Below are 16,130 nucleotides of genomic sequence, written 5' to 3'. Positions count from 1 at the left end.
CTTGTGGTTGCCAGGGCGGAGGGGGAGGGAGTGGGATGGATTGGGAATTTGGGGTTAGTAGATGCAAACTATAGCCTTTAGAATGGATAAGCAATGAGATCCTGCTGTATAGCACTGGGAAGTATGTCTAGTCACTTATGATGGAGCATGATAATGTGAGAAAAAAGAATGTATACATGTATGTGTAACTGGGTCACCTTGCTGTACGGTAGAAAATTGACAGAACACTGTAAACCAGCTATAATGGAAAAAATAAAAATCATTATAAATGAAAAGAAAAGATACTTTAAATATAAATTGAAAAGTGCTTTGAGAGATGGCAGGTTGCTGTGGGAGCCCCAAGGGGGACTCTGGAAACTTGCCTAGAAATTAGTCCTAAAGATGAACATTGGAAGGAGCTTTGGAGCAGGTAGAGGGTGAAAGTTGGGGGAGCACAGGGAGAAGGGGGATGGAAGGATTCCAGGTAGGAATTTCCTGTCCCGAGACATGAAGGTATCAGAACACATGTGGCATTTATACAGTTGCCAGGATTTTGGTTTGGCTGAGCAGACTGGGCATAGTGAATGGGGTGGAGAGCCGGGAGGGGAGTTGAGGAGACCAATCTGGAGGTCCTTGGGTACCTACGGATAGCATTTATCCCAAAGGATTTTGCAAGGGGAAAGCATCCTAATGATGTATATGTTGTAAAAAGAACACTTGGGGAAGTGAAAAAAGTGGGTTCCAACTGGAGTAGGATTAGAGGTAGGACTGGTCCGAACTGACCAAGTTTGAGTAATTTAGACTAATATTAGCACGTTTTCTAGGTAAGATTATTAAAACGAGGTCCCAAAATGCTGTGGGCAAAGGCAGCATGGTTGAAGGAAGCGTGTGGCTGGATGCAAAGGCGCAGGCAGAGTCTGCCAGGTCTGGGTTCAAATCGCAGTGCGGTGGTTACGAGCTGTGCGGCTTTGGGGAATTTCCTCACCTCTTTTTCCTCTTCTGGACAATGGGGGTGATGCTGCTTCTTCAGGGTGTGTTGCGAGAATGAATTGAGATCCTACGTGTTCAAGGGTAGAAGTTGATGGCTGTTCTCGAAGGTGCGTGGGTGTGTCTATGTGTGCGCATGCGCATGAGGAGAGACGCGAGGGCCTTCATTCAAATCTGTATGTTCCGTGTGCTGCGTTCACGCTTCATTTCCATACTACACACTCAACAAATACTCCTTTAGTGATTGCCTCGTGCAAGACCCCAGGCCAGGACCCTCTTCCTCTCCGTGAGATCTCCTAAGGGGGGCGGAGGGTTTAATAATTAATGGTGGTCAACTCGTTGGCGTTCACATCTGATGATAAAAGTGCCCACTATCCAGTATGAATCAACATTCTAGGACACCACTCATCTTCCTTACTAACATGTTAATTGAGATCAGTTGGGAATGATAACCATTGGAGGGCTTTCTTCAGCTCTTAATTGAGTATTTCTTTCCTTCTCACAGTTTGGTTACTTTGGGGGCTGAACATTTATAAGATGTTTTTGGTGAACCCACTTATACAGAAGGATCCATTTTCTCTAGAAAGCTGGGTAAGTAGAGAGAGGAACGAGAGAGTCTTGAATCCCATTTAATTCGAGTTCATGCATTTCATGAGAGAAGGCACCTTCTTGATCCTCTCATTCGTATTTCTCTACAGACCTATAAACAGATGGTGTTAGCAATTTAAAGGTGCAAATTAGGAGTTCCCATCGTGGGTCAGCAGTAACGAACCCAACTAATATCCATGAGGATGTGGGTTCCATCCCTGGCCTCACTCAGCAGGTTAAGGATCCAGCGTTGCTGTGAGCTATGGTATAGGTTGTGGACGTGGCTCAGATCTGGTGTTGCTGTGGCTGTGGTGCAGGCTGGCAGCTGCAGCTCTGATTCGACCCCTGGTCTGGGAACTTCCATATGCTGCAAGTGTGGCCCTAAAAAGAAAAAAAATACTAATAAAATGCAAATTTCATCACAGAAGTTTTAGAAAGGAACATCTTTGCTGTTTTCCACTCCATTTCAACAACAGGAATGGTAAACCCCCAAACCAAAAGCATGCTCTGCAGGTCAAAAACCAATCACTTTCTGGAATAGGATGGCTGCCTAAGTCCAGCTGTGTTTATTATCCATGCTGGTTAGAAAATGGAGGATCTGTTTTTTGAATCTAATGAGTATTTGCTGACTCATGAAGTGTTTGTGCTGGGCCTGCTCTGTGTATACATGCAGAAAGGAGTTGATGAGGAGGCTAAATAAGTAGAGTCCCTTGCAGTCAAGTGGCTTCTGTGTGACTCAAGGCCAACATAACTAATTTTCAAGAAGAGGGACAAAGGTATTGCTGAGAGCATTCAAGAGAAAGCTTACTTCTTGCATATGCTATCAAGATGCTTTTCACAGAGAAACTGGTTTCCAGATGGGCCTCCACAATACTGGCCTGCAGAACCTTCAAGTTTGAGAAATCCCTTATTGCACTATGTTTATGGCATATGTTTTTTAATTGTGTATTGTGCATTATTTTTTCCTATGGGGTTTTTATTCATTCCTTAATAACTTAAACTACGTTAGCCAAATGTCCTTGGGGAGTTCCGTTGTGGCTCAGTGGTCACAAACCTAACTAATATCCATGAGAATGTGGGTTTGATCCTGGCCTCAGTGGGTTAAGGATCCAGCATTATTGCTGTGAGCTACAGTGTGGGTTACAGGTGTGGCTCAGATCTGGTGTTGCTGTGGCTGTGGTATAAGCCGGCGGCTGCAGCTCAGTTTTGACCCCTAGCCTGGGAACTTCCATGTGCTGCAAGTACAGCCCTTAAAATTAAAAAAAAAAAAAAAATTAAGTTAAAAAAAATGTCCTTGGAAGGCATTCGTTGTTGGACTAACTGTTCTTAAAACATCATTTTGGAGAGTCGGGGAAAGCTAATCACTGCAGACAAAGGGTGAACTGAGGTTTCTTTCATTCCCAGGCAAATCGGTGACTTACATGCAAGCACCATGCTATGAGCACCTCTCCCCTGGCACCAGAATTTATTGCAACTTTGGTCTGAAAGGAACCGAGAAATATCATAGGAGCATGATCTGAGAATTCCAGAAGTTGTGCATGCCTTTGTACAAAACCAAGGAAACCGGGAGTTCCTGTTGTGGTTCAGTGGTAATGAACCCAACTAGTATCCATGAGGATTTGGGTTTGATCCCTGGCCTCACTCATTGGGTTAAGGATCTAGTGTTGCTGTGAGCTGCAGTGTAGGTCGCAGACTTGGCTCGGTCTCGCTGCAGCTGTGGCATAGGCCAGAGCATGTTGAGTCCCATTGTGAACCCCTCAGTCTTTGTGTTGTTCCCTGCCAATCCCATCCCTTGGAAGAGGGTCACATTCCCAGAGTCCACTAGGAATGTTCATGTTGGTGAAGTTGATGTCTTCCTTAGCATATCTACCGCCACAAAAAGAGCTGTCAACTTTTGAGCATTTGCTCTGTTCCAGACATGACTCCATGCTTACATGTGTTGTCTCATTTGATAGCCTCAATAACGTCAAGAGTTAGATGAGGAAGTACAGACAAGGAAACTGAGACATAGGACATGAGGTAACTAGCCTGGTGAGTGGTGATACCAGGATTCTGATCTGGACAGATAAATCAGTTACAGATTTTCAGTGATGTTCAGTATTAGTATTATTTCTTTTATTCTTTTTTTGTCCCCTCCTCCTTTTTTTTTTTTTTTTTGATCCATCTGTCTCTACTTCTGGTTCCTTTTTCTGTTCTTCGTCAAAAGAGGATATGTTGTTTTCTTTATCTTTCTAGGCTAGTCTTTTAATCTTTTTAGTCAAATAAAATCTAGCCAGAAAAATGAAAACTTTATGAAAAGAAAGGTGCTATCTCAAAACCAAAAAAGGGGAAAATGGGAGAGAAACTCACTTTTGAGCAATATTTTATGTTACCTAACTATGTTTAAATAACAGGCTTCCAGTTTCCAGAGATCATCTCATATCTATGATGGCAAACACCTTGTCTTCTCTAAGGAGCTGTGTGTACACTGGGGAATTAGGAATAGCGTTCTTTAACAAGGAATCATGGGCTTCTTGAAAAACACATCTAAAACTCACTCTCAGTTTTAAACCTTTTTTTTGAAATTTCAGTGTCTTTTTTTTTTTTTTTTTTGGTCTTTTTAGGGCCGCACCCATGGCATATAGAGGTTCCCAGGCTACGGGTCGAATCAGAACTGTAGCTGCTGGCCTATGCCACAGCCACAGCAATATCATGTCTGAGCTGTGTCTGTGTCCTACAGCACAGTTCATGGCAACGCTGGATCCTTAACCCACTGAATGAGGCCAGGGATCAAACCTACGTCCTCATGGATGCTAGTCAGATTCATTTCCGCTATGCCACGACAGGAACTCCAAAAGTTCAGTGTTTTTGAATCAAGAGAGAAGCAGTTCTATTTCCACACCGGTCAGATTTCTGGGAGCTTGAAATGATGCTGCTGAAAACAATGCATATTTAAAATGACCAGGTGTGCGCGAATCTCAGAGACAACTGAATGGGACCAGCTCAGGAGTCTCAGGACCCTGGGGACATGGTTCCTAGGCTGAGCTGGTCAGTGAAATTAGCATGATGTGAACAGATCTGTCAGATATTTGGCATACTGGGGCATGGTGAGATGCTGCTGCCTAAACAGTAGTGACTTTTTCAATGGGTCTTAAACTCTGTATGTTCCTTCCTCGTCCCATCTTCTCAAATATGAAAAGTTAGGCAAAACTTGGGTTTTCAGTTCCAGTGTCTACCTCTTCTTAGCTGTGTGACCTTTGGTGAATTTCTAACCTCGCGAAGCCTGTTTTCTTAATTGCAAAAAAAAAAAAAGTGGTGATAGCAATTACCCTACTTTATAGAGTTCTTGCGAGGATTAAGCAAGAGAATAATCTATAAACCCCTTTTCTGGTGGGTGGGATAGGGTGCAGAGAGGTGGTCCGTAGAAACTGTAGAGTCAGTTTCTTGGGTTTGAACTCAGGCCTCAGCACTTCCTAACTTAATGAGTTTGGCAGTATTACTCAAACTTTCAGGGCCTCAGTTTTCTAACCTCTAAAAGGGAATAATGATAATACTGCTTATAAGGCTACTTTGACGATTACATGAATTAATACAAGGGAAGCACTTAGAAGAAAATTTGCCATATTGTTAAGACCACATATTAGCTATATTATTTTACATGGTAAGCATAAAAATAACACTCAACCAGTTTATTAGTATTATTAATTTTCATTATTATAATCATTTTTATTTCATACTATAATATTTTCTTTGGGAATTAAAGCATTTTATAGAGACCAGTAATAATATACTTGGCAGGAACATGAAACTGAAATTTTTAACAATTGAGAAAATGAGAGGAAAATAAAAACTTAACAAAAATGTAAATTTGGCAGATACGGATCAGATTCTTTGAGTCCATCTGCCATTTTTCAGACATTTGGTTGAGTGTCTGTTCTATAGGCTGGGCTGTAGAGAGGAGGGGTTCACCCTGGAGGGGTGTTTGCTGAATGAATTTGCTGAAAAGCCTGTCGGAAAGAACAGTGTGCCATGCTCTGTCCTCAGTTCTGGGGGTTTAGTTGGGGGCCCTTCTGGCCAGCCTCAGAGACCCAGGGCTGGTTTGATACAGAAGAGGGCACTTGAACTTGGCTGTTGAAGGTAAGAGGATCCCCAGGCAGGGGAGTGGCAGAGGGGGTTCTGGGCAGAGCTTTGAACTTGAGGGATGAGAGCAGGGTGGAATGCTGTGTGGGAATGGTGGCAGGCATGCCTGAGACTCAAGGTGCTTGAGAACTGAGAGGTGTCAGGTGCTGTCCAGGTAAACTGACCACGTGCAGGTGGCAGAGATGGAGAGGGAGGTGGGGTGGCCTGCGGTGGCCTTGCTCCTGTAGGGGAGCATGCTAAGGATGTTAGGTGAGAAGGGGCTTTTCAGCTTGCAAGCTTCTGGGAGTTGGGTGAAGGGCTCAGGTCCTTCCAGAAGGGGTGTCTGTTTCCCATCAGAGAGAACTGAGAAATGAGAACACAGACTGGAGACCTGGACTGAGAGGCATAGTTGTCAATGAGCTGCCAGATAATAAGGAACAGGGAGCCTTGGGGACAATGAAACTGTGGAGGGGGAGGGGGAGGGAGAGAGGGCCAGACTGAGGCTGGAGAGGCCTGAAAATGGTGTAAAGGAATCAAGGGAAATTTAGATGTAGGGTAAGCTCACCAGCACTGAAGGCCTCAGCTTGGACAGCTAGAAGAGGCTGGCCAAAAGGTCACTGAGACACTGTCGCTAAAGGCCCTTGTGGGGACAGTCAGGGGCACCGCCTGGGGATGGGGGTTGGGCAGGCCCCATAGGCCAAGAGCCAAGTGAGCTGAAGAACAATTAGGTTCTGACATGGCAGAAGCTGAGGTGTCTGCCTTGGGCCCAGAGCAGCTGCTGCCTCTCCTCAGGTGTGGCCTGAAGAGGTGACCGTTAGTCGGAACAGCTTCCACCGAGCAGATTGTGAAATGGCCAAGCTGTTGGGGGACAGCCAGAAGTTCCCGGGGAGATAACTCAAATTAATTGTATCAGTGCCAGGGCTTGGTAGCCCAGAGCTGAGCGTCCAGAGCATTGGTCGTGCAGGGCGAGGAGGCAGAAAGCCTGGCTGACCTGGCCCCCAGAGGCAGCTGTCAGGTGCTGAGATTGTGAACTTGGCCTAGGGAATGTCAGAGGAAGATGGGTTTGCCTCATCGAACCTCTGGTGTTTGACCTGAAAATGGGGGTCAGAGGCAGCCTAGCTTTGCTTCCTTGGGGAAACTGAGGCCCAGAATGATCTCGGACTTGCCAAGGTCGGCCTGGGGTGAGTGGCAGACTTAAACCCAGGAGAACTTTCTCGACCTACCCCCCCCCCCCCCAAGCCTCTGCCTTCTCTCTTCACCTCTTGCCTTGTGCCATTTCTTGCTCTCTGGTCATAGTTGAGCTCATCCTAACCCTAGATTTTCTTATCCCTTTTCCATCTTCCAACTCAGAAGAGCACTGGTTACTCTCCTCCTAAGCTCCTAGGGTCTTGTTAAGTGGTTGGTTAACAAAATAGCTTATATCTTTTTTTTTTTAAGCAATTTATCATTTTAGTGTCAACTCTTTTTTTTTTTTTTTGTCTTTTCTAGGGCTGCTCGCACGGCATATGGAGGTTCCCAGGCTAGGGGTCTAATCGGAGCTGTAGCCGCCGGCCTATGCCACAGCCACAGCAACGCTGAATCCTTAACCCAATGAGTGAGGCCAGGGATCGAACCCGCAACCTCATGATTCCTAGTCGGATTCGTTAACCTCTGAGCCAGGACAGGAACTCCTATTCTCAACTCTTAGTGTAAACAAACTAATTTATTTTTTTAAGCTAATGAAAGCAAATTCTAATATATTTATTTATTACTCTATTTCACTCAGAGCTCCTTATTCACAACTTTAAAAGCACTAGAAAAAATTACTTCAGTATAGATAATCTTGATTCAAAAAACATTTCATACTCTTCCCATTTCTATCTCCCTTCTGCCCTTCACCTAGCAAAAATTTTTTAATTTAAATCAGAAAGAATATTTTATTTAAGACTAATATTAATTTTCCAATCAGTTTCCTCAGAGGAAGATATTTGATTTAGTTATATATAATTAAAAATAGTTTGTATCTTAGGGGCACATAATACATAGCTTGTATCTGGGGGATAGAGAATAAAGAGCTTGTATATTAGGGTGGCTGTGGATGTAGTGGGGCATGGTGTTCTATTTCTCCCAGACCACAAGGTTGCAATATTTTTTTTCCTGTGTTTTCAGTGCTTCGCCTGAGGCATATGGAAGTACCCAGGCTAGGGGTTGAATCAGAGCTACAGCTGCCGGCCTACACCACAGCCACAGCAATGCCAGATCCAAGCTATGTCTATGACCTACACCACAGCTCACGGCAATGCCAGATCCTTAAACCACCGAGCGAGGCCAGGGATTGAACTGGCATCCTCATGGATACCAGTTGGGTTCTTTACCACTGAGCCATAACGGGAACTCCCCGGTTGCATTTTTTATGTGGGTTTCTCCCCAGTGCATAAATACACTCTCAGTCTGTAAAGGTAAACTCACAATTCAGTTATAGGCAAAACTACATTATAGCCTAAATTCATATTCCAGCAGTTTCTTCCAACAGTAAAATTTCACAAGAAGCTCAACCTTTCTAATAAAGAAATGCAGAGGAATCAACTGTGAGATGCTATTTTGATTTACCACATTGATAAGGCTGAACAGTAATATCTAGTCCCAACAGGGGTTCAAGGGAATAGAATTTACATCCTTGTGGTGGGAATGTAAAATTCTTCAGTCTTTTTTGGAAGGAATTAAATGATATGCATTAAAATTTCCATCCAGTGATCCATTAATTCCACCTCAATGAATTTTCCTTAAGGAACCAATCAGAGAGGTATACAGATATTACCTAAAAAATATTTTAATTATAGAAGGATTCATAATACTAAAATATTTTTTAAAAACCCTAAATGCTAAAAAATAAGGGAATGGTAAAAAAAATATTTTGGTAGGTCCAAATGATTATCACGATAGGCATTCACTTAAAATGACATTTTGGAAGTTATTTACTGATATGTTAAAATGCTTATAATCTTAATATTAAATGAAAAAAAGTGGGAAAAAAAATGAGTGGTCTATGTGTCGATCTCAATATTCCATCAGAGAAAACTAGGAAAATGAAGTCAAGCAAAATGAAGTCAAGCAAACTTTTAGTTGCAAATGAGATGCCTAAAATCTCTTCTTTGTTGTTACCTTCTTAATACATGCCTAAGGGAGACTTAACCATCAGCCCACAAAAGGAAGCAAAATAGTACATCTTTTTGAAACACATGCATTTTTCGAAGGCAGTTCTTCAGTTGATTGTGGATCACTTTTCCCTTGGCTCTTTTAAGTGGTGGGTGAAAGAAAATCAAGTTTTCTTCTCGAACACATTGACAGGAGAAACTTTGCTTTTTCCCACTCAGATGGAAGGATGAAGATTCCTGGCTTGGGGTCTGGGGGGTTGAAGAGAAGGACAGAAAAGGAATCCATGAATGATTTAGAAGACGGCTTCACTTCCCTCCCTCTGTAACAGAGAAACAGAGCTTGATCGATACTCTCAAGGTCGCTCAAGGTTGATGTCTGCTATGTCAGCTAGTCTTTTTTAGAGTTTTGTAAACCATCCCATGCATCCATACTGAGAGGCTTAAGCATCTGGGGTGCAGGGAGATAAGAGTTTTGAGTGTGGGGTCAATGAGATGAGGGAAGGGGTGTGGGTCTGTGTGCTGAGGACCTGAAGGGCCACTTCCAGAACAATTTCAAGGAGTTGACAGACTAATTTAGTTCAGGAGAGAAACTCGAGAGTGGAGAGAGGAACCTCACTTATCGCCAGTCTGTACTGATACGGCAATTATTATTACTAAAATGAACACTGGCTATGATGCGGTTTTATTAATCCATGTGCCACCTTTTCAGTGATTTCTGTGTCATATTTCAGTTGGCTCTTTCCTTTGCAATGTAACATTGCCCCCTAGGGATTTGCCTAGTAGAGTCTTATTGTATTCTATTTAGTTTAGTATTTATGGACTAAGTTGAGATTTTTTAGAAGAAAGATTCTCTGACTGTAGAGAAATGGAAGCATCTTACACCTTCTGTTGCAGGGAGCAAGTGTGATGTGCCCTTGGCACATTGCAAAGGGGGCTTTGATGGTTGCACAACCCATCATCAAAGTGGGGACCAAGAGATGCAAGGAGGCCTGTCCTATGACCCCATCCCTCCAGCAGATATCTTCCCTTTGGTCATCCCATTATTTGAAGACTCTGACCAGAGTATGTAGATTAACACTTAGAGTTAACTGCCTTTGCCTTCATATTTACTTAAATTTGCTTATGTCTCCATCAGCCAAAAAAAGAAAAAAGCAAACAAAAAGCACCAAATAACTGACCATTTTCTCTGTAATATTCTGCAGCAATTCTTGGTTCCATGCAGATGTAAAATATTGATCACATTTATTTTAAAAGTTTCTCTCCAGAGTTTTCCTGACTGTGGACACCTCAGGGGTAGACACCCTGAAAATGTTCCAGAGAAGACAATGAGGTTTCCAGTCAAAAATACTACACAAATATTTCCAAATATCTTCTTGACTGTGGTCTTTCCTCTCTCTTCAGTACCTGAAGAATGATGTTTTGTTCTTTATTTAGAAAAAAAGCAAATGGAGAAATTGCTCTTTTCGGTTGGATTTTACAATCTTAGGAGAAAACACCCTGGAGATTAGAATCTCATATTTTAGAGAGAAAGGCTTTTTTAGCATTATCTCTGAGTTGGCACTTCGAAGGGGGGAGGGATGGACTGGGGGTTTGGGGTTGGCATATGCACACTGAGGTATATGGAATGATTGGCCAGTGGGGATTCTGTGATCAGCCATGTGGGAGAAGAATATGAAAAAGAACAGACATGCGTATGTGTATAAACTGAATCACTTTGTGGTACAGCAGAAATTGTCACAACCTTGTAAATTAACTCTACTGCAATAAAACTTTAAAAAATGGGGGACAAGAAGGCCACGCAAGCTTGAAAAATGTCTAGGCTCTTTCAACAGACGTAGCCTCTGGGAACACGGTAAACCAACAAGACATAGCTTAGTTTCCGATGGGAAGTTATTTCTTTTAAGGTTGTCAATGAGCAGACAGGGCATGTGAGGGGAAGTCTCTTTATCCTAAGATTCCCCAGCCTGGGAGGAGAAGGTTATTTTCCCTCCCAGTTCCCACCATGGAATGTGAAGAAAGAGAAACTCTGATTGTTCCTCCCTCGAATGCGGCTTGAATTATCCTCCTAGCTATTAAGTATCCACCACGGCAGCAATTCCACTGTGGGACATTATGAGCAGAGTTAATTATAACTGTTTAATGAGGCAGATCCCAATTTTCAGTAGATCTTGACCCCTCATATATTAAAAGAGAGAGATGCATTTTTATTCCACTGACGTTTGGTTCATATACGTCAAACAAGTTTTAGATAGACTGAGCTGATTATGAAATGGACTTTATCCTGCTCATAAAGTGCCATTAGTAAAATAAAAAATATGTGTGTTGTTCTTTTTCCTTTTTTTCCATGTTGTTCTTTATGTCATTAATCAGCTCCCTGATGTCACTTTAAGTTTATCAAGAGAACCCTCCATAAAAAAAATCCCTCTGTATTTCTCTGAAGGTCCCTGAGTTTGTAAAAAAGCACTGGCCTTTACCATCAAATTTAGATGAAAATCCCTTCTTTGCCACCTACTATTGTCCCAGAACAATCATGACAATACTCCCATTTGCTGAGCAAGTATCAGTTTGGATCATGTGAAATTAGCACTTTCCTCGGCTAAGGCAGTGGTTAAATAGAAGCCTTTTCTTCTGGTTCAGACTAATGCCTGGGCTCAGGCATCCATCTAAGAGCGCCTAGATATGATCTCATCTGGTTCTTTCAGCACAGTCTTTTTTTTTTGTCTTTTTGCCATTTCTTGGGCCGCTCCCACAGCATATGGAGGTTCCCAGGCTAGGGGTCGAATCAGGGGTGTAGCCGCCGGCCTACACCACAGCTCACGGCAATGCTGGATCCTCAACCCACTGAGCAAGGCCAAGGATCGAACCCGCAACCTCGTGGTCCCTAGTCAGCTTCGTTAGCCAGTGAGCCACGACGGGAACTCCAGCACAGTCTTAAAGAAGAGGTACTTATCCCCATTTACAAATGAGAACACCTAGGCTTGCCCAAGGTTAAGAACGTTGCTCAAAGTCACCAATCAGTAAAGGTGCAGATTTAAACTCTGAGCTATCTTTTGACCTCAGTGTTTCATAGGCTCCTGTAAAATAGATATTATATATTGCCCGAGCCTCGATGTCCTGGTCTGTAAACAGGAAGAGCAGAGCTGCGGGAGGGTTTGCGACAACACGTGTGAAGGGGTTCCCGTGGTGTCCACCGCGTGGAGATGCTTGATGAAGTGTGGCTGTCATCACCATCAGCGCCACCATCAGGGTCTAATATTGCCCTCACTTAAGGGCGGGTACAGAACCCGCAAATGGGATAATAAAGGAAGGCAACTCTGTGTGTGTGTGTGTGTGTGTGTGTGTGTGTATCTGTGTTTGTCTGAGAGATTGTTGCTCCGTATATAGTAACTGCTTGCACAGACTGTAGTGGTTTGAGCCTAGTGCTGGCACGTGCCTGCCACCCCTTTTGCTCTCTTCAAAACCAAAGAGAAATTGGGTTGAAAAGACCCCGTCAAGAACAGAGGTGTCTGTGACATGCAAACAACTTAAACAAAAATCCAGTTCAGGGCGGGTCATGGGGGGAGTTCAACTTAGCCATGGAGGATCTAAGTGGAGAGTCTTACTGATGGCTGTGGGTATGGCCTGAATTGCAGCGCATGAGTCATAATACTATGACGACTCTATCATCAATACTATGACTAGTACTATAGAAAGTACTGCTATGGCTGCGCTCCTAATCGAGAGGCAGCATCTTTCTTACGGTGAAGTTGAGAAGGGTGAGCGCAGCCGCCAGGAATCCTTTCCCAACTGTGTCCTGTGGATGCTGCTCGCTTCGGGACCATTTGCCTGCCCGGAGGCATTTGCTTCTCCCGTCCCAAACACTGAGGATAATTTTATGAAATCAGAATTTGATTTTGTTTTTCCCCAGAAGGTGTTGGAGGTACAGCACATAGGTAAGCCTCTCTTCTACACGTAGAGATAGTGGAATGGGAAAGAATTTCCACACTGTTCTGTTTCAGAGGGTGAGAGGACACCGACACCTCCTGTGGTGTGTGTCACCGAAGTGACCATAGAACTGGGGCCCGAGCACCTGTGGGCCACGTCTGTGCATAAAGTTTTATTGGAATATGGACATGTCTGTTTGTCATGGTCAATGGCAGCTTTTGTGCTAAAACAGCAGCATGGATTGGATGCCTCTGAGGGACAGCAGGGGGCTTGGAATCTTTGCTGTCTGGCTTTTTCCAGAAAATGCATGCCGGTCCCCGCTGTGGAACGCAGGGAGGCGTCAGATACCTCAGCTGACTTCACTCACGCTGCCTTCTTTCCACGACCAGAGATGCAAGTTTGGCAAGGATGGGGGCTTGGTGGCCCCAGGCGTTGATGTCTGGGACTAAACTCAGGATCTTTTTATTTTCTTTTCTTTCTCTTTCTTTTCTTTTCTTTTCCTTTCCTTTCCTTTCTCTTTTCTTTTTATGGCCATACTTGCAGCATATGGAAGTTCCCAGGCTAGGGGTTGAATTGGAGCTGCAGCTGCCAGCCTATGCCACAGGCCCAGCAACACAGGGATCCGAGCATCTGTGACCTACACTGTAGCTTGTGGCAATGCCAGATCCTTAACTCCCTGATGGAGGCCAGGGGTTGAACCCACATCCTCACAGAGACTGTGTTCGGTTCTTAACCTGCTGAGTCCCAACAGGAACTCCCCCTGGAACATTTTCACCTTGACCTTCAGCATTTGACCCTCCAGATGAGCTAACAAAATGGTGCAGCAAGAACAAAACACCAAACCGAAACAGTGGAGTGCAGTATGCTGTGAGTTTGGATATAGCTGGGTCTTATTGTTTGTTGGAGATGGATCAAGCTACTTCTCATTTTTTTTTGTCTCTGATATGAAGACAAAGCACATTTAAAATGAGTTCATAGGAGTTCCCGTTCCCGTCGTGGCGCAGTGGTTAATGAATCCGACTAGGAACCATGAGGTTGCGGGTTCGGTCCCTGCCCTTGCTCAGTGGGTTAAGGATCCGGCGTTGCCGTGAGCTGTGGTGTAGGTTGCAGACGCGGCTCGGATCCCGCGTTGCTGTGGCTCTGGCGTAGGCCGGCAGCTGCAGCTCTGATTTAACCCCTAGCCTGGGAACCTCCATATGCTGCGGGAGCGGCCCAAGAAATAGCAACAACAACAACAACAACAAAAAAGACAATAAATAAATAAATAGTCACTTATTCTATAAAAATAAATAAATAAAAAATAAAATGAGTTCATGTATACAAAGTACCTGTACAATCGGGCTCATGAGAAGATGGTTGTTAATCTCTCCCTTATCACGTCTGCCCTCTCTCATACTCATCTGTAGTCATGGTAGAGCTGACTATTGTTCAGGGAGGGAAATTCTTGCTGTAGAGGGACTTGCGAGGTCTGGAATGAAGGTTGAATCGGATGTTAAGTAGGTTGAGGCTCGATCCCTTTTTTCTGTATCTCAATCTGAAAGGCATCTCACCCTTATGGCTGTGTTTCCATCTCACTGAATTTTTTTTCAAGGGCTGCACCTGCTGCATGTGGAGGTTCCCAGTCTAGGGGTTGAATCAGAGCTGCAGCTGCCAGCCTACACCACAGCCACAGCCACACTGGATCCGAGTCACATCTGCCACCTATGTCACAGTTCTCGGCAAATGCCAGATCCTTAACCCACTGAGCGAGGCCAGGGATTGACCCCTCATCCTCAAGGACACTATGTCAGGTTCTTGGCTTGCTGAGCTACAATGGGAACTCCTCTCGCTATATGTTCTGAGACGACAAAATCTCGGTCAGGATAGATAGGGAGACAGGAGCATGATCTCATGAAATCTGTATTTGGGGAGAATGTGAAAATGATGTCGTTTCAGGTAAACACGGTGAGTTCAGGGATCTGTAGGATGGGGTGGTCCCTGTCTCTTGGCAACCCCCCCCCCCCAGCATCTGCCTGGCCTTTGGTCCCTGCTGTTGGTCTCTATGCTGAGTCTCCGCTGCCAGTATCCTCACGCCCGTCATGGCCCAAGCATCTAGTGCACCAAGTCCTTCTGCTGTCCCTTGCCTGGCTTCAAGTCCATTGACTCTCTTGGCCCCTCCTCTGTCCCTCTTGGGTGACAGCTACCTAAGGGTGAGCTGGCTCAGTCCTCTGGCTCTAGGGAACCTGGAGGGCCTGTAGAGCCATCAGACACGTGGGCGCAGGTCAAGCACAGTGCCCTCTTACAGACTCTCATGGGCCCTGGGAAGAGGGGACCCAGGTGAGTGGGGGCAGCTGTTTCCTAGAAGTCACGGCGGGAACAACCACAGGCTCCTCAGCTCCCACATCCTGAGGCTCAGGGCATCTGTGTGTTCTCCCTCACCCCCGGGACTCGACCTGAGGCTGCCTGGTCCCTGTGCCTCCTCACTGAGTTACACACTCACACCCATCTTGTCCCCGCTCAGTTTTCCTTCCCTGGACCTTCTGCCACCCTTGCGGCCCCAAATTTCCCTGTCTCCTCGATCATGTCACCGAGTGCACTATTCCTTTCTTGGGGTCAATTCTGTGGCCCTTTCAGAGGCTGGGGGGAGGTTTGGCTGCCCCCAACCCCCACCAGCTCTCTGGGGCCACAGGGTGGCCGTCCCTGGGGCATTTCCCCCGTGGCTCCCCACCCAGCCCCACATTATGGTAACGTGGGTCCTTGAGGAAAGTTCCAGGTGACATACAGATGCCGTGGTGTCACTCAAACGCTGATGCCCTCTCTTAGGTAGTAGTTAGGGCTTTTTAGTTTAGACTCATTTTTTCTCTCTACCTCTTCCTTTCTCCCCACCCCTGAGAATAATGGAAATAAGCCCCAGACCTCTTTGCATCATGTCATTTAGAATTGCAAGCAAAGATAAGCAAGCGCTTACACCAAGAGTGGTGTATTTGTTCACCCAATCAGAATTTCTGGGATGCAAGGCTATTGGAGTAGCTGAATGCTGCCTTCAGGGACCCTGGCCTCTCTCCCTTTCCCATTTGCTCTCCTTAGCAGGGAGGCCTCTTCCTCATTTCTCAAGGTGGTTGTGCTTCCTCCAGATATCACATCTTCACTCCAAGGAGAAAGAAGGAAGAAGGCAGAGTTCCCATCGTGGCGTGGTGGAAAGGAATCTGACTAGAAACCATGAGGTTGCAAGTTGGATCCCTGGCCTCGCTCAGTGGGTTAAGGATCCAGCATTGCTGTGAGCTGTGGTGTAGGTCGCAGACATGGCTCATATCTGGCATTGCTGTGGCTGTGGGGTAGGCTGGCAGTTGTAGCTCTGATTCGACCCCTAGCCTGGGAACCTCCATATGCAGAGTCTGCGGCCCTAAAAAGCAAAAAAAAAAAAAAAAAAAAAAAAAAAAG

The 16,130-nt window shown here is 45.0% G+C and overlaps 1 protein-coding gene across 4 annotated transcripts in view; it reads left to right on the top strand.

Moving 5' to 3' along the window:
• Nucleotides 1-16,130, top strand: part of NTRK2 (neurotrophic receptor tyrosine kinase 2) — a 395,961-nt gene that overhangs the window by 135,239 nt on the left and 244,592 nt on the right. The window lies entirely within an intron of this gene.

This window comes from Phacochoerus africanus, chromosome 12 (assembly GCF_016906955.1).
Source record: "Phacochoerus africanus isolate WHEZ1 chromosome 12, ROS_Pafr_v1, whole genome shotgun sequence".
NCBI classification, from domain to species: Eukaryota; Metazoa; Chordata; class Mammalia; order Artiodactyla; family Suidae; genus Phacochoerus; species Phacochoerus africanus.
Note: the sequence above shows the minus strand (reverse complement) of the source record. Positions and strands in the feature narration are given on the sequence as shown.